At 44.7% G+C, this 21,707-nt stretch overlaps 2 long non-coding RNA genes across 7 annotated transcripts in view; one reads left to right on the plus strand and one right to left on the minus strand.

The window, feature by feature from the left end:
• Positions 1 to 273: 273 nt before the first annotated feature.
• Positions 274 to 21,707, plus strand: part of LOC131829519 (uncharacterized) — a 34,202-nt gene continuing 12,768 nt past the window's right edge. Inside the window, exon 1 of the long non-coding RNA XR_009352888.1 lies at positions 274 to 330. This is a non-coding gene — a long non-coding RNA (uncharacterized LOC131829519). The remainder of the gene's footprint in view (positions 331 to 21,707) is intronic.
• The window catches only part of LOC131829518 (uncharacterized), a 33,225-nt gene continuing 14,116 nt past the window's right edge, over positions 2,599 to 21,707 (minus strand). For 4 of the 6 annotated variants that reach the window (XR_009352882.1, XR_009352883.1, XR_009352885.1 and 1 more), the window contains 3 exons: positions 14,797 to 14,915; positions 8,451 to 8,604; positions 2,599 to 2,847 (listed from right to left, as the gene is read on the minus strand). This is a non-coding gene — a long non-coding RNA (uncharacterized LOC131829518). The other 2 variants (XR_009352886.1, XR_009352884.1) reach the window with 2 other exon arrangements.

Raw genomic sequence — 21,707 nt, forward strand, 5'->3', positions numbered from 1 at the left:
CTTGATTGGCATGCTGCCCGGAAGGTCCGAGAACATAGGGAGGATTTGAAAAACATGCCGGGCAGTGCACAGGGTACTCCCAGTTTTGTCCTTCCCTTGAACCTTAAACATGGTTGAGTCTCTCATGATTTCCAGAGAGCAGGCTGTTTCTGGAGCAGTGCTGAGTCTGGTGTCAGGGGTGAAACAGGACCAGGGAGTGGACAGGGAGACAGCCAGCATTTGGGCTGAGTGGGTAAGCTCCAGGGCTCAGGAAGGTCCATGTGGAGAGGGAGCCGGTAAAGCCTGGCTGTGGAGAGAGAGAAGAAATCTGGCACGAAGAGGGAAATCAAGGTGAGTGACAAGAACAAGTCTGGTTTTGTGGGTGATGGTGTTTTATTATTCCCAGGCCTTGCTTCTAGTTCTTTCCTGTCTGTACTTTCTTTCTTTTTTAAAAATTTTATTTATTTATTTGACAGAAAGAAAGAGAGAGAGAGAGAGAGAGAAGAAATAGGGATTGCTGCAGGCAGAGGGAGAAGCAGGCTTCCTACTGAGCAGAGAGCCCAACCGGGGGCTCGACCCCAGGGCTCAGGATCCTGACCTAAGCCAAAGGCAGATGCTCAACCAACTGAACCACCGGGTGTCCCTGTAACCAGAATTACTAATAACTACAAGGACTATAGGGTTCCTAGAGATTAAATTAGTTGAGAGAAGTTCTAAGGCTACTCACTGGTCGGAGGTACACTCTCCAATGCACTCTCCCCCTCACACTCTTTGCTGGGGAGAGGGTGCCATTCCACAAACACAGCAAGATCGTGTCCTGCCTTGTGGGATCTGTCTCCCCTGCCCAGAACAGGTAAGCCTCTCCCTCCTCTCATTCAAGTCTCGATTCAAATGTCTTTCAGAGATACCTTCCCTAACAACTTCACCTGAAACAGTCACTCTCCAACCTCTTTTTCTGTCTTATTATGATTTATGTCCCATGGGTATCTATCTGCCCCCACCAGACTATAAGCTCCTCGAGGGTCAGGATCAACTCTGGTTCACTGGCGTATTTTCAGCATGCTGACTAGAAGAGAACTTGACATACGGAAGGCACCCAACAAATACTTGTTTCATTAACCAGTTCATTAAACTCCAATCTGTTTTTGACTTCCATGCTATTTTCATGGTCTCAGTGGATGATATAATTCTAGAACCACTCGGAAAAACCCTCCTAGATTAAGGAGGAAACTGCTGTCTGAGGGACATCTGTGACTCTTGGCTCATCGTCACGGAGGGAAGGGGGAGGTCTGCTGGCTATTCGAGGGGACGGAAGGGAGGCAGGAGGCTGAGGCAGGCTGAGGCCGGTTGCTCTAGTCCGGTTTTTATAAGAACCAAACCGCAAGCTGGTAAATTTGTTTCTAGATGTTCTCTTCTAATGAGTGTTCTGGCTGGGAAAACAAAGCTTCAACGACAGTAAAAATGCCTTGTTCCCGTAGTACCACATGTTAAATGACAAATGACATCTACTTTGCTCTTGGGATAATGTTATTTTCCAGCTCCGTTCCATACGGTGGTTCGCATTTATCATGCTCCCTGCCCCCGAGCTTACCTGTCAGCCGAGACAGGCTCTGGCTTGCTGAGGGTGCCCTGCCCCTACAGCCCTATGGGAGGAGAGCTGCTGGCAACTCACTTGGAAAATGAGGGAGGAGGCAGATGACACGGGCTATGCTCGCATCTAAGCCTCTCCAGGCTCTTTCATAGTTTGATAGGGAAAGCACACCATCAAACAGAGAGTCCCTTTGGTGATGGCCTTCAGATCCTGTCCCCCATCCCTCATATATACACCAATGTCAATGGTGGCTCCGACCTTGTTACCCTAACACGTGTGTTATTTCATCTATTTATTAGTTTGCACCTGTATGTTACTCTTAATGACCTTAATGTATTCACGTTCACAGCTCTTCATAGGTAAGAAACTCACCATGATTAAATGGGGGGTTTCGAATCTTCAGCTAGTTAGTGGCAAGGCCAGAATTCAAACTCAGACCTCTAGACTCCAAGATCAGGGCTCTTGCCCCTGCAACTGCCTCTCTACCTTTACATTTAAAGAATGGTTTGCTATAAAATCTATTTTTCATAGCTATGATGTATTGCTAAGTGAGCCGAGTCTTTAAAGGGCCACGAATCCTGAGAAAGCTGAAGATAAATCAGGAGCCTATAAAAGATAGTTGATAGGGATGCCTGGGTGGCTCAGTTGGTTAAGCGACTGCCTTTGGTTCAGGTGAGGATCCTGGAGTCCCAGGATCAAGTCCCATATCGGGCTCCCTGCTCGGCAGGGAGTCTGCTTCTCCCTCTGACCCTCCCACTTTTTTTTTTTTTTTTAATTTATTTGATAGACAGAGATCACATGTAGGCAGAGAGGCATGCAGAGAGAAAGAGGAAGGGAAGCAGGCTCCCTGCCAAGCAGAGAGCCCGATGCAGGGCTTGACCCCAGAACCCTGGGATCATGACCTGAGCCGAAGGCAGAGGCCTTAACCCACTGAGCCACCCAGGCGCCCCTGACCCTCCCACTTCTCATGCTCATTCTCTCTCTCCCACTCTCTCAAATAAATAAAATCTTAAAAAACAAAAAAAAAAGACAGTTGATAGCTTTTATTGGTAAATTACAACCCGAAGTCAGACATTTCCCCAAGTTTGGGTGACGGCTTCGTTTCTCCTGAGAGCCGAGGCTGATGCGATACAAAGAAGCAGGCTCAGCTTCCCAGCACCCATCTCTACGGCCTGGGAGGCAGTGCCCGAGCCCTCTTACCCGGCAGTGCGGAGTCAAAGCCACCAACGGGCTCAGTTCCACAAATGGCAAAGGGCACTTCACTCCTTGGTGGATTCCTACCAAAGTTAAAAACCTGGTGTTGCAACGGCCAAGCAGACATCATTCCCTCAGGAGACTCTCATAGAAAATGAAGTGGTGGGGTGCCAGGGTGGCTCAGGGTCCTGGGATCAAGCCCACCTCGGGCTCCCCGCTCAGTGGGAAGCCTACTTTTACCTTCACCCTCTGCCCCTCCCCCTGCTTATATTTCCTCTTTCCCCATCAAATAAATAAATCAAATCTTTAAAAAAGAAAAAAAAAGTGGTGAATTCATTTACTCTCTACCTGATTCTGGCGATTTTAAAGATGTTAATAATTAATTCTAATTTTCCTTCTCTTTCAGCACTCACTCATGCCAGATAAAGGGGAGTTAATGTTTGCTTGAATGATCCAGATAATTGCTTATTCTTTCCACTTGCCTGAGCATGTTCTGAAAGCATAGATATCAATTACCACCAGGAAGTGGTGGTTTTCCCCCTTACCTCTTTGTTTTATCAATTTTTAAGTGTCATGTGACCAGAGGGATAGTCCAATGCCCAGAGGCTGAGACATGTAAAGAGATGGGGTGACAGGAGAAGGGCCTGGCTACATATGGAGGTCGACAGGTAGAGGGGAGGGCTTACGGGAGAGAAAGACAGCAGGAAGAAATGTCTTTAAATTTTGCTTTTAAAAATCTTGGTTTTGACCTCATAATTCAGCTTCTGAGAATTTTTCTGAAAGATTTTATTCATTTATTTGAAATAGAGCAAGAGAGTGAGAGAGCGCAATCTGGAGAAGGGGGGAGGGGCAGAGGGAGAACCAGGCTCCCTGCTGCAGGGAGCCCAATGTGGGGCTCAATCCCAGGACCCTGAGATCATGACCCGAGCAAAGGCAGAGGCCTAATGGACTGAGCCACTCAGGTGCCCCTGCTTCTGAGAATTTATCCTTATATCAGCGGAGGTCCAGCCTGGAAAAGAGAGATCTCTCTGAATGGTTATGGCAGGGATGACCCAGAGCATCATCATCAAGAAGCCTCTCGAGCTCCCTAGGCTGAGGGGAGATAGGGGAGAGGACCAAGGTCTAGGGTCACCTGATAGAAGCAGGGAGCTTGATGCACCTGTTGGGCAGTGATGGGACCACCAAGAAGAGAAACACTTTGTGCTAGAGCCTGAGGCTCCCCCCTTTCCCTTAGCCCCACCTCCCACCCAACAAGTCCAGCTGGAAATGGCAGACACAGGAGTCTGAGGAGCTCAGCTTGCAGGGTACACCCACCCCCAGGGACACAGAGCAGACCTCTCTGTGTCCCTGGGGGTGGGTGTGAAGGAAGTGGCTCCGAGGGCTTACAGGCCCAGGAGAGCAGCCTTGAGTGAAATAACATGTATTTTGATAAGCAAATTGCTTGCAAACAAAAGATAGATGAGGTCATAGACTCCCGTCCCTTATCATAAAGAGTGAGTTTGGATTTAAGAGAAATGAGATCATCAGAAGCACTAGAGGAAGAGAAGTCCTGGAAATGTAACAGATACAGGTAGAAAGAAAGCTGGAGTTCGGATAGATACAAGTGGAACACATATTTTAAGTGATAAGAGAAAGAGGGAAATAACCTTGGCCGAAGTAGAGAGAATACACCAAGATGAGCTACACACACAGCTTCCTTTCTCACATGTGAGCCGGGCCTTATTCAGAACAGCAGAGTGTCAGAATAGTTGTGTGATGTGACATGAGATGGGCCTGTGACAAAGAATCAAAGAAGGTGTGACTCTCTCTCTTGAAGTCCTACCACCCGTCCGGGTACGTGTTCAGTGTCTTGAGACCCTGAAGTCTGTATCCTGGTACATGATCAGGAATGAAGGATGAAACGGACAAAGAAGTCATGGCGGAGCTGGGGGTATAGACCTCTAGGGACGTGATCAGAATAGATTAAAAATCAATAAGCAACTCAGAGGGATGATTAACAACGACATCCTCATTGTTATTTTGCCAAGAAAAGCCCAAACAGAAAAAAGCTATGAGCTACAAATACCATTTATCACTAAAGAAATAGGAAGACAAAGATAATCTCGGGCCATTTTGTATTTAAATTGAATACATTTAGATAAAACAAAGCTAGATACAATGTCCGATTTTTCTCCTTCTGCTACAAAGCAGTATTTGGTAACTCCCGGATTTTTATGACCCCTGAACCTCTTCCGATGCCCCAGATTCTATGATCCTGGCCTATTTTTGTGAGAGTGGTTGGTGCTCTATATAAGACACAAGCTGAAAAGGTTGCTAGAGGTAAGAGCAGATTTAAATGTAATTGATACCCTGCCAGGTGACAGACATGTCACAGATCACTAAGAAGCCTACTGGCAGAGGGAAAATTGCTCTCAGCCAAAGGAAAGAGGGAACGTAGTGGCCATTCCCTCTTCCCCAGCAGACCCTTCCACCATGTTTGTGTCCAATGAACAGAACTTCCTTTGGCTACAGTTCTTTGGACCACACTCAGCTCCCGACTCCAGTGCCATCAATCTCCAGATCGCTCAGAAGTTTAGGGGGTGGCCCTGGTACAAAAAACATTGTCCAAACAGGGATGGGGATGGCTTAACAGACTCTTGGGCTCTTTCTGAGAATTTGCCTATGAAATAGATGCAGAGAGAAAGATGGTACTGTCGGGAAGCTGGAGATTTCCTGTTACCAGAAGAGGTAGCAAGGGCTCTGTATCTGCTGAGTGGCTTTGTGAGTGGTTCCTGAAAGCCTAATCTTGAGCTTACTTTTCCCTCCGCATGACTCCATAAGCCATATAATAGCTACAGTAAATCCTTTCCAGGTTGAACTGTTTGGAGTGGATTCTCTTCTCTGATCTCCAGCCCTGAGTGATACAAAATGTAATTTCTGCATTAAAGGCATGCCACCTTATGGGGAAGAGGGGCATGTGGACAAGTCCCAGAGGATATTGCTGTAATTCAGGTGCTTTACACAGTAGCTGGGTACACAGAGGAGCAAGCATCTAAGCTGGAGGGTGTGAAGGAATGATTCACAGGGAAGGTAGCACTGACATTTGACACCTGTCTAGGAGGTTAGTGGATGCACAAGGAGAGGAGGGCACTGCACACCAAGGAAATGGTGAAGATACAGAGAGGAGTGTTGAGTTGAGGGACAAGGACAATGAGAGAAGGGTCCAGTCAGGTTGCAGGTGCATGCGTGTTAGAGCTATAAGAAACTTTAGGCACGTTCTAGTGCACTCCATTTATTTTACATATCCCCAAACGGAAGCTAGAGAGGTGACATGACCAACTAGTTTCAAGACCAGAAACTAGCTTTATTGTCCATGTTAGAGCACAGGTGTTCTGAGTCCCAGGTCCATGTCTTTTGAGGTAATGTACTGGATGTGTTGTTCGATGGTGAATGTTGTAAACAGCAGAACAGAGAAAGCGGGTGAGTGACAAAACGTCCCGAGAGCTGAGAATGGTGAGGCTGTGATACCCTGAGCCAAAGTGGCAAAGAACTGTCTGACTTCGCTCCTTCACATAGCACATGGCCCAGGACAGGGGACATCTGTGACCCATTTCTGTCATTCAGCCTCTTGCCTACTGCATGCTTCCAGTGGCCCCATCGGGGTCAGTTGTCATTTGTCATGACTCTGTTCCATAAACCAAAGCCCCCTTGGTACCCTGGTCGTGGCACATAAAGGAAGAAGGGAGAGACTGTTGGTAGAATGGCTCAAATCTGTGCTCAAAACTGCTTCTGGAAAAACAATGCAGGGATCATGCTCTCTCTTTCATCCTCCACATTCAAAATTCATTTATCAATTTCTTTACCATCCATCCAACCATTCATCCACCTGTCTGTCCATCCTTCCATTTATCCACTCATGTATCCTTCCCACCACTTATCTATTAATATTTCTACATATCTATTTATCTATACATCGACAGCTACAATGTCAAATACTTCCCTAGTGCTTCCCCTATGTCAGGCAATGCACTTTATATGAATTAACCCAGTTCCTGCTATCTTCACATCCCTGTGATGTATTATTTTTATCTTTGTTTTACAGATGAGGAAATTAGACACAAAGAGGTTAGGTAACTTGCCCAAGGTCTCACATTTATACCTGTCTACCTTCCTTCATGTTTACATCCCTTCTCTTTCCTTGAAGTGGGACTCATGTCACTGATCACAGAGTTTGTTGTTTCTATTTCTTAGTTACCTCTCAACCTGTCACCTTCCAAGTTAGTGCAGGCTTCTTCCCCAGCTGCCTGGCCAGCTCCTGATTTGAAATGATCGCAATAGTGTTCCTACGAGTCACTCTGATTTCAACCTCCACTTCTTCTTCCTCCATATTTCACACATTTCCCCTGCACAGGTAGAGAGATCTTTGCAAAATGTTTCTCCAGGGAGCTGTCCTGAGCACTGAGGGATGTCTGGTAGGTCTGGCCTCAGACCACTAAGTTAGCAGAGGCACCCCTCAATCACTGTGAGAAAAGAAATGCCCCCTGGACATGTTCACACATCAGAATTAAGAATCTCTGGGGGCGCCTGGGTGGCTCAGTTGGTTGGACGACTGCCTTCGGCTCAGGTCATGATCCTGGAGTCCCGAGATCGAGTCCCACATCGGGCTCCCAGCTCCATGAGGAGTCTGCTTCTCCCTCTGATCTTCTCCTCGCTCATGTTCTCTCTCACTGTCTCTCTCTCAAATAAATAAATAAATAATAATTAAGAATCTTTGTTAAAAACCCTACATAATTGGGGTCATCTGGTTGGCTCAGTGTGTTAAAGCCTCTGCCTTTAGCTCGAGTCATGATCCTGCGGTCCTGGGATCAAGCCCTGCATCGGGCTCTCTGCTCGGTGGGGAACCTGCTACCTCCTCTCTCTCTCTGCCTGCTTCTCTGCCTACTTGTGATCTCTGTCAAATAAATAAATAAAATCTTAAAAAAAAAAACCCTGCATAATTGAAAATAGAGTTACCCTACAACCCAACAATCGTACTACTGGGTTTTTACCCTAAACATACAAATGTAGGGATCCAAAGGAGCATGTGCACCCAAATGTTTATAGCATCAATGTCCACAATAGCCAAACTATGGAAAGAACCTAGATGTCCATCAACAGATGAATGGATAGAGAAGATGTGGTATTAAAAAAGAAGAAGAAGAAGAAGATGTACACACACACACACACACACACACACACACACACACAATGGAATACTATGCAGCGATCAAAAGAAATGAAATCTTGCCATTTGCAACGATATGGATGGAACTAGAGGGTATTATACTGAGTGAAAAAAGTGAATCAGAGAAAGGCAATTGTCATATGATCTCCCTGATATGAGGAATTTGAGAGGCAGGGCGGGGATTTTTGGGGGCTAGGGAAGGATAAAATGAAACAAGATGGGGTCGGGAGGGAGACAAATCGTAAGAGACTCTTAATCTCAGGAAACAAACTGAGGGTTGCTGGGCGGTGGAGGGTAGGGATAGAGTGGCTGGGTTACGAACATTGGGGACGGCATGTGCTATGGTGAGTGCTGTGAATTGTGTAAGCCTAACGATTCACACACCTGTACCCCTGGGGCAAAAAAACATATAATACATTATATGTTAACAAAAATAATTTTTAAAAAACCCTACATAAGATCACCTCTCTTAGGGGCACCTACCTGAGTGGCTCAGATGGTTAAGCGTCTGCCTTCGATCAGGTCATGATCTCTGGGTCCTGGGATCAAGTCCCACGTTGGGCTCCTAGCTCAGTGGAGAGTCTGCTTCTTCCTCTGCCTTTCCCCCTGCTCATGAACACTCTTATTATCTCTGTATCTGTCTCAAATGAATAAATAAAATCATTAAAAAAAAATCATCTCTTTTAGGCCTACTTTAAACCCTAAGATGAGTCTTAACAAATATTCAACACATATCTGTTCATCTCTTCCCACGCCAGCACTGGGTAGGGAGGCAGCAGCCAACAAGCCAGACACAGTTTACCCTCATGAAACATGCTGTCTCCAGCAGAAGCCAGCTGTTGATCAAATGCACACAGATGTGTTCAGTGCTGCACAGAAGGGCAGGCAGGGGGCCCCAGGAGCTAAGGAGCCAGGAAATGTTCCCTGAAGGATCTAAGATTTCAGCTACAATCCAGCTACAACGTTCACCTTCTGCCTGCTGCCCATGGTGCCCACTTGAGCAGGAGGCAAGTGGGCACGATGGACAGCAGGCAGAGGGTGAACGTTCTGGGTAGAAGAACAGCACAGATGAAGTTCTCAAGGAGGAGAAAGGCATGTTGAGTCTTGCAACCAAAGTAGCATGGCGAGGCTGGGACAGAGTGGTTTGGGGAGATCATTCACCAACGTGGAGATAGACAACGGGTCCAGTGTTTGACCCAACGACTTGGAGGCACCAAATGCTAGGAGATGAGACAAGGACAGACAGGGGAGCGGCTATAGATGGCGAAAGGGTCAAGGAAAGAATTGTTTTATTTATACATTCATTTGCTGCCATTTATGTATTTATCTGAGCAGAACAAATATTTCCTTTCTGCTTCCAGCCATCTGCCTCTTGTCCAAGGAGCATGTAGCCCAACTTGGATGGGTGGCTGGAAGTGGGGGAGAGAGAGACAGCATGTTTTCCACAGGAGGCAAGGAACCAGAAAGAGGAGGAGGCTGAAGACGCAGGAGTGAGGGGAGTCGGGGGGGGGGGGTTGTGTGAGATGGGAGACGGAGAGCAGCAACCCCCCCAGGATGCCTCCGGTCCTTGCAGGCTCCTGGGGACAGAGCTGGCAGGCAAGTCTTGCCAGAGAGGTGAACTGTGCCAATTATTCAATGGCCTGCAATTATGAAACACTGGCATGATAGCTGGTACCTGCCAAGGAGGCTCAGGGGAGGCTGTAATTCAAATATGAGATAGATTAGTTGAGCTCTTTGATGAGAATCTGATTGACCTCTCCCTTCTCCCTTCATTTAGCTGAGCCCGTGGCCACCCCTTAAGTCTCCTTTTAGGAAAATTGATTTCAGTTGCAGTTGATGGGCAGAGGACGAGCTGGGGGGGGGGGGGGGGCTCTGTTCCCTGCAGAAGAAAGTCTTTCCATTTCTTCCACCTGCTCCTGACTCCTGACCCCATGGACAGCTTTTGGGATGTTCTTGTCTTTCAAACAGAGGGAGGAGAACCAGATATCCAACACTTCTGTTCCTGTTAAAGAACAGCTCTGCCAGCTTCAGTATATTATATTGTGGATGACTGTATGCTCCTGACACATACTTATGCAGATGCTGTTAACATGTTAGATTCCAAATTCTTTTTCCAAAGGGAAAGCGAATAGCTTCTCTATATCTCAGAGCCCTTTGTTGATCTACTTTTATAAATCTTATCATATGATCCTGATTTCTCTTCAAATTTATCATCCCCAGTAATCTATAAATTTGCCAAGAGCATAATTTTCTCCAAGATGAAATTCTTGACTCCTCCCTTCCTTTTATTTTCATATCCCATCAGCCACCACGTGCTGTGAATTTTATCCTTTCTAATTAGGGTTCTTATGCCAGGGTGACACGCAGGGTCTTTGATCCAGGTAACAGATAAAAATTTGGCCGGAATCAGGACTGGGACTAGGACGAAGTGAGTAAAGCACTCACCTCAGATGCAAAAACTTTAAAAGAATCCCCCCCTTGCAAAAATCCTTCAGTCATCAAGATAAATAATATTTTAGTGCCCTATCTTTTAAAAAATCAAAACCAGTGCCCAAAAAATCCATTATGAACAAATGCCAGAATTTTAGATAAAGAACTGCCTTGCTGAGCCATATTAGAGCCTGAGGTAAAAGGAAGGAAAACTCAACACTGATCCTATCTTTATTTAAACTTTTGTGTTAAAATGTGATCCTGATGACCGAGGCTTTGGTGGCCCCTGAAATTTTATAACCAAGACAAATACCTTAACTGCCTGACCTTAGTGCTGTCCCTGTCTGGGATACTCCTAGATTGTTTAGGACAGTATCCCTGACTTTCTTTTAGGTTTAGCAAATGCTGACAGTAAGCTGTCTTCGGTGTAGGACACCATCCTTGCCCCCTTTCAGTCTTCTCTTTTACAGAATGCTTGAGTCATACTAAACCATCAGGAGGTCCCAGGTAGTCTTTGTCTTTTCATACCTCTCTCTGGTGTATATGTTAAGCCTGATGCTTGGGTGCCCTTCCCCCACTTGACAAATTCCTAGTCATTCATCTGACCATTGTCTAGTCTTTAAGCCTTCTTTTACATCTCCAGTTAGAACTTATTATTTACTTCCTCCTTCCACTTGTTACAGTACCAAACACTCTCCATTGCTACTATTTATTTATTGGTGTATTAGGAACAAATGATTGTTTTAAATTGGTTCCAGAATATCATTAGGGAGAGCACAATCTTTCTGTCCTCTCTGAGGGCACAAGCCATTTTGACTTAGATATTAAAGGCAAGGTGACTTCATAACGTCGGAGGATGTGGGGCTAGACACGTTTTCATTTCCCAGTGGACTGTGAGTTCCCTGAAGACAGAGACCACATCTTTTTCATCCTCTAGCAGGCACATGCGGAGGCTTCAAGAACATTTGACTAGAACGTGGACTCAGTTTGCTAACACTGCTTTCATCACCCGGGTCCTATGGGTTGGTGGTGGTAGATGTCTATCAGCAGAACAAAAGAAACAAAACATTGCTATTTAGAGCTGTCCAGAGGTGCCTGGGTGGCGCAGTTGGTTAAGCCTCTGCCTTTCAGGTCAAGATCTTGGAGCCCAGGGATTGAGCCCTGTGTCCGGCTCCCTGCTTAGCAGGGAGTCTGCTTCTCCTTCTGCCACTCATGCAGCTTTTGCTCTCTCTCAAATAATTTTTTTAAAAAAGAGAGCTGGTCAAAAAACAAATTCTTTTTTTTTTTTAAGACTTTTTAAAAATTTTATTTGAGAGGAGAGACAGAAAGAGAGAGTGAGCAGGAGCAGGGGGAAGGGCAGAGGGAAAGGGAGAAGCAGGATCCCGGGCTGAGCAGGGACTCCAACTTGGGGCTCCATCCCAGGACCCTGGGCTCATGACCTGAGCTGAAGGCAGATGCTTAACAGGAAGGAAGCTGGTTAAAGAGAAGCTACCAATCTGTGCTATTCTCCCTGGATGGGGGAAGAGTTCATTTGAGGTGAAAGGCTTTGCGGACATAGGAAAATAATTATCGCACTGCTTTCAGTGGAATTCTTAAAACCAAAACCTATTCTTTGGAGGAAAGAAAGGGTTGGCAGCTGACTATTCTCTTTCTCTCTGAGAAGTCACTGGAAAGAAAGGAAGAAAGGAAGGAAAATAAAGTCAGTTGAATGGATCAAATCTCCTTGTAAATATATTAATGATATGCCTCCTGGAAAGGAAACAAATGGATACTTACTAATGAGAGAGCACTTCTCTGGGAAAAGCTTTTCAGCAGGATGGACTGGTCAGGCTAGGATGGCTTATGAAAAATGCACCTGGAATCTAAGGCTTTATGGGGCATAGTTCCCTGAAAAACCACATGTAAACTACGTAACCATGTGAGTATAAAACTGAGATGTTTTACGACCCAAGTTGTTCTTTTGCTTTGGTGATGACAACACGTATGACTTAGAGATCTCATATGTTATTCTGGACCAGAGCAAATTCTAATGTAGCAAGAAAGGACCCAGAGAGCTGCTTTCATGGGCCAGAGTTTCCAGCATTCACCTGTCCCTCACAATTACCTGTATATTTTTAAAAAGATTTTAAAAAATTTATTCATCTGAATCAGAGAGATACAGAGAGAAAGTATGAGCAGGTAGAGAAGCAGAGGGAAAGGAAGAAGCAAACTCCCTGTTGATCCAGGAGCCTGACATGGGGCTTGATCCAAGGACCCTGAGATCATGACCTGAGCCGAAGGCAGACGATTAACTGTCTGAGCCACCCAGGTGCCCCAAATAACCTGTATTCTTGAAATTATTAGTAACTCTTGTTACTGGGAAAGATCTCTATCTCCTCTGAGTTTGATTTGACAACTTCACCCTTTGTGTTATCCTGAAAATCCAAGTCTTATACATAGTTTGTATTATCTTCATTTCCCTTAGTTTTTAAAAATCTTGCTTTAGGTGAGACATTTATAAAGCCCTTGTGCCTGATACATACTAAAGCACTCAGTAGCTATTACTTTGTCTTCCTTCTTGTTCTTCAGTCATGTAGGCTTATCTCAGTTGTGCTATGGAAAATAGGAGAAAAAGAGGGTCCCATGTGGTAGTGACATTGGGATAGAATTGAAAGATTTCACAAATACAAATGCTTAAGATGAAGGACCTGTTGAATATTTATACAGCCTTCGTTTCCCTTTTGGAGACTTTTCTCCATCAGAAGCTCTTCTCTGTTCCTTGAGAAGTCCCAAAAAGAAGCCCAGGGCACACTCATGGTAAGGCTATAAAGGTCATGCGTGGAAGGTCAGTGCTCACTCAAGCAGGGTACCTTTCCTCATGTAATGCTTCTCAGAGTGGAGCACAACTCTCAGGTCTACAAGCTCAGGCACCTGATTTGTTAGTGCCTCAAGACAGAATCCATCTATTAGGGACAGACTCATATTAACTAATCTCACAGAAGCTGAAGTATATAAATGCAAACCTGCATGTATTTATTTATATGAAAAATAAAGGAAACAGGGGACATCCTTGGCCTCCGGCTGGCACATTCTCTATAAGCAGTCTATTTGGAAACCTAGAGTCAGAAGGTCACTTGGTGAGTAGGCATTCATTCTAAAAAATTTACTTAGTGCCTACCAGGGGTACCAGAAACATTTGGGAACAGAGGTTGCAGCTGTCAACAACACTTAAAATTGCCTCCTCAAGGAGGGGGCACATTTCTAAGGAAGATGAACAGAGAGACAAGTAAACAACAGTTAAAGCTATCTCCAGATATAAATTAGAGTCCTATAAGGAAAATAAAACAATATGAGGAGATAGAGTATAGTGGGTGACCAAGGGAAGGCATGTTATTTGGGAAAGTATGACAAGAAAAATCCAGCCACATAAGCTGGGGCTGGGGAATTAGCACAGATCCTGACACAGACAGAGTTGGCAAGTTTGTGGGACAGAGGGAAGCCCAGCATGGCTATAGGAAAGTGAGTGAGGCAGAGGGGTGGGTAACACAGCAGAGAAGGAAAGTGGAGGTCAGTTCTCACAGGGCTTCGAAGGCTGTGGTTAGGAATTAGGGTACTGTTCTACATGCAGTTCAAAACAACTAGATGATTTCAGTCAGAGGAGTGACTTTATAAACAATCATATGGCAGCTGGGTAGACCACAGATGGGAGGGCAGAGAGGACACGGGGAGACCTGTTAGGAGACCAGAGCAGGGGTCCCAATGGGAGATGATGGGGTTTGGGGAAAGAGCCACAGCAAAGACAGAAAAGATTCAAAAAACCATTTCGGGGGTGCTGCTGATGTGGCTATTAGATGTAGAGGAAATGAAAGAATCAAGTATGCCTCTTAGGTTTGGATAGTCAGGAAAGGGGAATTAATGATGCATGTTTTGAATAGGGGAGGTGCCTGGCTGTGTTAGTCTGTGGAATCCTTCTTTATTCCTGCCCCCAGGACCGGAGAAAGGAATCAAGACTTTCCTTCTCCGGGCACAGAGGGGACAAAGAGGAGCTGTCAGTGCTGCCTTTTGATCCTTGTTTGCTGTGGACCCATTCAGTTCATTCAGCCAGCCCTTACTAAGCATTCCTGTATGGCTAACACCGTTATAGGTCTTGGAACTAAAGCAGCAGAGAAATAACACCATTGGATATCAAGAGTGTATCGGAAGAGTCTGTGCTCTGTGGAAGAGAGCCATTCGCCATTCCTCCCTCTCCTTCCCCTTCCTGACAACCTTCCCCTTCTGTAAATCTTTCTCTGGGTCATCCCTCCACCAATCCACCCTCCCTTCCAACCCTTCCACCTCCATCCTCTCTCCACAGTGGTTAGAGTCTCAGCAGCCTTACGCAGTCAGCTCCCCCAATAACCGTCTGTGGCTCTTCCCCTACCTCCAGCCGTGGACAGTCAGCTCTTGTGAGTCTTCCCCATCCAATCTGGCAAACCAAAGGCTCATCATTGTGCACATGGGGTGAGGCTGGGTCTTCTTCTGACACAATTTGGAGATGAGCTGAGGGACCGCAGGAAGCATCTGAAATCACTATGAGTCCCTGAAACCAAGGAAATCCTAAAATACCTTGACCTCTGTCTTAAAAAGCCTGTCTCATTATCTCCTCAGAGCAGTGATGTACTGGTACTGACCAGACCTCAGCTCATTTGTAGAATGGCCCCTTCCTAGGCACTTGTTTCTGCCTGCTTCTTATTCTCTAAGAACAACTCACTTTATATTTGCATAACATTTTGCAAGTTAAAACATGCTTTACCTATCTGGTGAGACCTCAAGTCATCCTTAAACAACTGCGGGCAAGCAGATGGCGCAGATATCCACATGTCCGTTGAACATGTGAATGGCTTGTCTGAAGCCACAGGCCTTTTAGTCTGGTGGTATTTTTACTGCGGTCACATTACCCTTTCCCTCAAAGCTTTAAAAAGAGCATGTTCTTTAGTAAAGCCCATATCTCTATTAATATATACATGTGAGCTAAATCTAAATATGGAAAATGCCCATAATCTGAATGTATGTTACCCATGCTTTCTTTCTCAAAGATATATTCCTGGAAACTATCTGATAAAGAGGATTCAAGTTTCCCATAGAAAAATGTAATCTCTGAGAGTTATGTTACCAATGACCTGGTATCAACTGAATCACAGATTAGAATCAGAGTTTGGTGGAAAAGCAGTGTTCTATCAAGTAGAAATTTCTAAGGCAATCTGATTCACCACTTAAAATGATAAATAATAGAATTTTAGAGCTAGAAGTAACTGTGAGGTCATCTAAGGCAGTTCATTTATTTTACAGATAAAGACCCTGAGACCCATAGAGACAAAATGAATCCCACAAGTTTATGTATACAATTAAGTCAGGGAAGGGACTGAGACCACAAGGAAGCTTCTGGTTCTTGCCTGGCCCTCTTTCCACCACTTCACTTGTCTCCATTTTAAAAGTCTTGATTCTATTCACACTGATCATTTGAAGAATCCCAGTGTGGGGGTGTGGGGGAGGAGAGGTTCTTGTTTCAATTCCCAGTTCTTTTTTTAAATCTTTTTTTTTTTTTTTTAAGATTTATTTATTTGAGAGAGAGACAGAGAGCACACGTGCATCTGAGCATGGGAAGAGGCAGAGGGAGAGAATCCAAGTAGACTCTGAGCTGAACGAGGAGCCCAAAGTGGGGCAGTTCTTGCAACCCATGAGATCAGGACCGGAGTCAAAACCAAGAGTGTGATGCTTTAACTGACTGAGCCACCCATCCATCCCCATTTTTCAAATCTTGAGATATAAATTTCATAAAGGTTTTAAGCAAATGCTCTGATGAATTTTGACAAATGTATACATCTTAAGAGACATTTCTCAGAGTTGAATTGGTGGGTAATAGGGTAGATATATAATGAGAGTTCCCGTTTCTCCACAACCTCACCAACACCTGTATGCTCAGTCTTTTCAATTTCAACCATCCTAGGAATATATAGAGCTATTTCATTACAGTTTTAATTTATATTTCCCTAATAATTAATGATGTCATCCATCTTATTATGACCAATATACTATCACGTGTACATAGAACAATTTATAAATTCAACCAAGTGAATAAGTAAGCTAAAGAATGATTTTTTTTTAAAGTTTCCTTAGAATTGAGAGCTTCCAAGGGAAAATTTGGACATTCTGGTTTTCTTTTCATGAACTCTCCAGGGAAGATTCAGCTGATGATTTATTTTCTGTCGACAAATCATTTGTAGCAAGCAGATATATTCAGAAGTATGCCATTAGCTATTCTTTCTAAAGTAGTTGTCCCAGCAGTTAAATATTTGATGATGATTTCAGTAAGGACATTAGCTATAAAAATTTAAGAGAGCATCAGTGGAGTATAGAGAAAGTATGGTCATCGAAGCAATAGAGAATTAGATTTTGATCCTGGCTCAAGGTTCAGTTTTCTCACCTTTAAATGAAGACAAGTATACCTACTCTGATCGTTTTTTTTATGGATGCCTTAACAAATCAACAACTGTGGTGGCTTAAAACGAATTTACATTTCCGGAGGTCCGAAGTCCAAAATGGGTCTCCCTGAGTTAAAATCAAGATGGCAGCAGGGCTGCATTCCAGCTTCTGGAGGCTGCCTGCATTCCTGGGCAGGTGGCCCCTTTCATTTTCATTCATGGCTTAACAGGTGTTTTCTCAGGTGGTCGTCCTAAAGCACAACTGGCCACAATAATAGCAACTAAATAATAGCAACTATTATTTAGCGTTAGCTGGCGTTAGCCCCAGCCTGCGGAATTATAGGGCCTCCAGACCTCACCCCCATCCCCACAGGAGCCTTTCGGTTCCAGTGGAGACCTGGGGCTACTCACACACCATCTCTGCTGCAGAGCACATTTCTAACTGCTGCTCCGCAGCAGAAGACCCCTCCTGCGCTCCCCCGCATCTGGCACCTCCCTCCTTTCTCTGCTGACATGCGGGCGGCCTCCGTGAAGCCTGTGGCACTAGGGCCAAACCCAGAGCCGCGCCTCCGTCAGAACCACGCACGCCCAACCTTCTGGAGGTCTCCATGTCTGTGATCTGCGGGGGGCTCCCCAGGATGGGGCTTGCTCTGTCACTGCTGTTGCCCACATGCCAGTTCTGCAGGACTGTGGGGCTCACCCAGGCCACTGAAGTCACGGAAGCCGTACCTCACCTGCTATCCCCTCGCCCATCCATCTGACCACAGGGCACAGGTCTCCAGAGAGCCAGTCTTCCTCACCTTGGCTGTACGTGCTCGTGTCTATTACAACAACCTTCCAATAGATGGCAGTCTAGAGCCTTGGGGAAAGGATTTTTTTTGGGGGGGTCTCTTTGGCACATTAATTAGTTTCAGGTGTAAAACATAGTGACTCAACTTCTCTATATACTTTCCTATGCTTATAAGTGTAACTACCATCTGTCCCCATACGATGCTATTACAATATCACTGACTAGGGTTGCCTTTTCTAATTCACAAAAAGTACCAGAAGGATTAGCCGCAGCGTCCCGGCCAGGGAAGGATCTTCACAACAGTAGTTTGTGTTCACTCTAGAAACATGTGAGAGATGCAGCCCTGAGGCTCCTGTGCTTTCAAGTCCTGATATCAGCCCAAAGGATCCAGAGAGCAAGTGCTAGGGTCAAAAAGCATGAAGGTGCCCAGCAAGTACTTCCACCCAGGCTAAAGAAGAGGAGTGCCCCTGCTGTGCTGCCCCCAAGTGCCCCCAACCCCTCTCTGTCCCTGCAGAGGAGGGACTCTGGCTGGAATGCAGGCAGGAGGACGACTCAGCACTCCTGCTCTCTGCCCTGCCCTCAGCAGCTGGAGGTGCTACCTCTCGGATGTATGGGGGTCAGGGATTGGTTTCCTGTGCCCAAGGTAGCAGATGTTTTTCCTTTTCTGCTCCGTGACTCCCTAAGGCATTGCAACCAAAGGGGGGGGGGTCTGTGTGGGCCTTAGAGAATGGCATTCAGGGGTCCCTCAGGTGGCCTCGAGTGTGCTCAGAGTGAAACCAGAGGCACAACAAAGCTCAGGCTGCCTATTCGGATAGAATGAGTCACACAGAGCAGAGGGTGTGAAATATTAAACAGTTCAGCCCAAAGCAGTCTGATAGTTTAAATGCCAGTCACTGCCCCAGGAAGCAGCGTTGCGGGGGTGGGGTGGGGGTGTCAGGAAGTCAGGAAGTCGCAGACACTGAGGCTTGGGTGACCCAAGCAAAAGAGAGTGTCACCACAGAGATAACAAGTTGTCAGTCACCAATTAGGTCAATTAGTGGTTGCGTGGGTCATTAGAACAGGTGACACCAGAGGAAGATGATTTCTGCGAAGGACCTAGTCTGTGTGGGGAATGAGCTGGTTCCTGACTGATAAAGACATAAATGATTAAGTTAATGGTGAATTTAGTGATGAACTGACCATGAGTGGCAACTCAGCAGACATCAACAAAGAGATTCCTACAATGGAAAAACGTTCCAGATCCTCTTCCTCCTCCTTCCCAAAACTAGGAGTGGATGGAGTCCCTGCACACAGCACCGCATGCGTGCTGATGCTCACTAAAGCCGGGTTATAGGAGATTCCTCAGTCGTCTTACAACTTATACATTGTCGTTAGGGAGCAGTTTTAGGAAGATGCCTGTGTTCTCGATTTCCTAGCTTTTTCTCGGATAAGTCTCAGCTATTCCATCGCTTTCCAACAACTGCTTTCTGAAAAGATTAACGGTGACATAGTCATTATGACATAACAGTGACATAAAGATGAATAATGGTAAAATGATATAATAATGTCATTTGACTAACATCTATGCCTTAAAATCTTTCTATACACTATCCCATCTGTCAGTATTAGGGTGCTTTGAAGAAAAACAAATAAAAGTTTTGGCACAGTACTTTGTAAATAATTAAATACCAGTCATTTATCCCACTAGTATCCTTAAAAAACAACAACAAAAACAAAAAACAATACTTTGTGCATTAAAAAAAACATGAAATACTTAGGATTAAATTAAACAAAATATGTGTAAGAGTTATACTCTGAAAATTACAATATTGTTAAGATAAAGTGATCAACCTGAAATAAATGAAGATGCCATATTCATACAGTGAACACCCATTAATGCTGACATATCATTTCTCTACAAGTTATCGAGAGTTTCAACAGAATCCCAATCAAATCTACAAACTGATTTCAAAGGTGATATGTAACTACACAGGATCTAGATAACAAGAATGACTTTGGAAAAAAAAAAAAGTTGAAGAACTCAGATGTGATTTGAAGTTGTAATATCAAAGTTATTAGAGTTATCAAGATATAATCACAATTATCATATATGTGTTCATCCCGGTAACACTGTGAGGGAAAGTAGCCTTAGGCAATTGTGAGGGCTTTCACCATAAATAAGCCACCATAAGTCACCATACACCATGGTATCAGTCTTCCCTTCAAATTGTCCTTCTGTCTTTAAAAAATATTGCAGCGCAAAACTGAAAGGAGCAGAGCAAAGGTTTCAAAGCAAGATGATAGAAAGGACTTCTACAGACTTCCTAGGCAGGAACAGAAGAGCACGAGATTGACATTTAATTGCACCAACTCCTTCACAGAGTCATTTTATGACAGTGGTCTTTTTCCTGACCTTTTAGCCAATATACCGAGCCCTGCTTTCCACCCCCACCCCACCTCACGCCAAACCTCAGGCAGGAAACTCACGGCCCAGGAGATTTTTTTTTCCTCTTACCCTTTGAACAACTGTGTAATTAGCACATAATTTAAAAGATTAAGAACCACCTACATTTTTATTTACTTGTTTTCCAGCACAAGCCAGGTACAATAGTTAATTTTTGTTGCTTGTCTTCTGGCTGTGAGGTCCTACTCACTTACTTCAAAGTTACATATTTGCAGTTAATGGTGACTCCCTCTCTTCAAACAAGTAAAAGCAGTTTGTACTTTTTGTCATGTTTGCTTTTTTGGCTTATTTGATATTGCCTAAAAACCACTGATGGTTATGTAATAATGGGCAAGTTCCCTTACCCCAAGGAAGGTCACATCCATAGATACAAAACAGCCTTAGGCTTGAGGATGAGAAGAGAGAAAGCGTTCCCCCAACTGTGAACTCCAAGATGCAGAGGTCAGGGTAGAGAAGACTCCTTAGGACATTCTGAGGCTGTGGTCAGTAACCTTCTGTGGGCCCAGCTACCCTGGCTGTGATGCGATGTCTCTGGGGAAAATGTGTGTATTTACACCTGAAGAGCTATGTCATTAAAGGACTCTGGTGTTGGCCTGGAGCACCCAGAGTGAGCCTAGGGACATATACTTCTTTTTCTGAGTGACCCAGGACCCAGACGCATGATGATAGACCAGCAATTATGAGCTCATCAACGGTTCAGCTCATTAAAATTTTTTACTTGGATGGCCAGAGATGGTATCAGACGTTGGGGTCAAAGCTATCTGTGGCAAAATCAGTCTTGTCACCACAGATGATCTGATAGTGGATGGAAAAAGGGTAGCAGATGACTGTCTGGCCCATTTGTAGGGATCATTTTTACCTCAGACAGGGAGCTTCGAAAATGTTTGGGATGATAGTTTAAGGGATATTATCAGTGGCTTTTTTGTTTTTTTGTTTTTTTTTTTAATCAGTGGGTTTGTAAATTGTACCAAAAACAATTGTGTATTAATAAGAAAACCAATTAAAATGGTTTTCAATTGACAATTAATAACTAAATATTTGAACACAAAAAATTTCATTGATTTTCTAAGGATGTTTTGTAAGATGCTGTCATAACCATAGATGTGGGTTGGCTGTTGGAAGTGTCAGTCTGTGTGAGACGATTTAAATGTTGGAAATATTTGGGGTGCCTGGCAGGCTCAGTCGGTTGGGCTTCCGACTCTTGGTTTCAGCTCAGGTCATGATTTCAAGGTTGTGCGGTCAAGCCCTGCAACCGACTCACCTTGGAATCTGCTTGTCTCTCTCCCTTAGCTCCTGTCCCGATCATGTTTATGCCTCTCTCTCAAATAAATAAATACATAAATCTTTAAAAATAAATAAATAAATGTTGGAAGCATTTGGGGCACCTGGCTGGCTCAGTCAGTAGAGCATGACACTCTTGACCTTGGGGTTGTAAGCTCAAGCCTCATGTTGGGTATAGAGATTACATAAAAACAAAATGTTAAAAATAAATAAGTAGGGCACCTGGATGGCTCAGTGGGTTAAGCCTCTGCCTTTGGCTCAGGTCATGATTTCAGGGTCCTGGGATTGAGTTCTGCATCGGGCTCTCTGCTTGACAGGGAGCCTAGTTCCTCCTCTCTCTCTCTCTGCCTGCCTCT

Source organism: Mustela lutreola, chromosome 4 (genome assembly GCF_030435805.1).
Source record: "Mustela lutreola isolate mMusLut2 chromosome 4, mMusLut2.pri, whole genome shotgun sequence".
NCBI lineage: Eukaryota > Metazoa > Chordata > Mammalia > Carnivora > Mustelidae > Mustela > Mustela lutreola.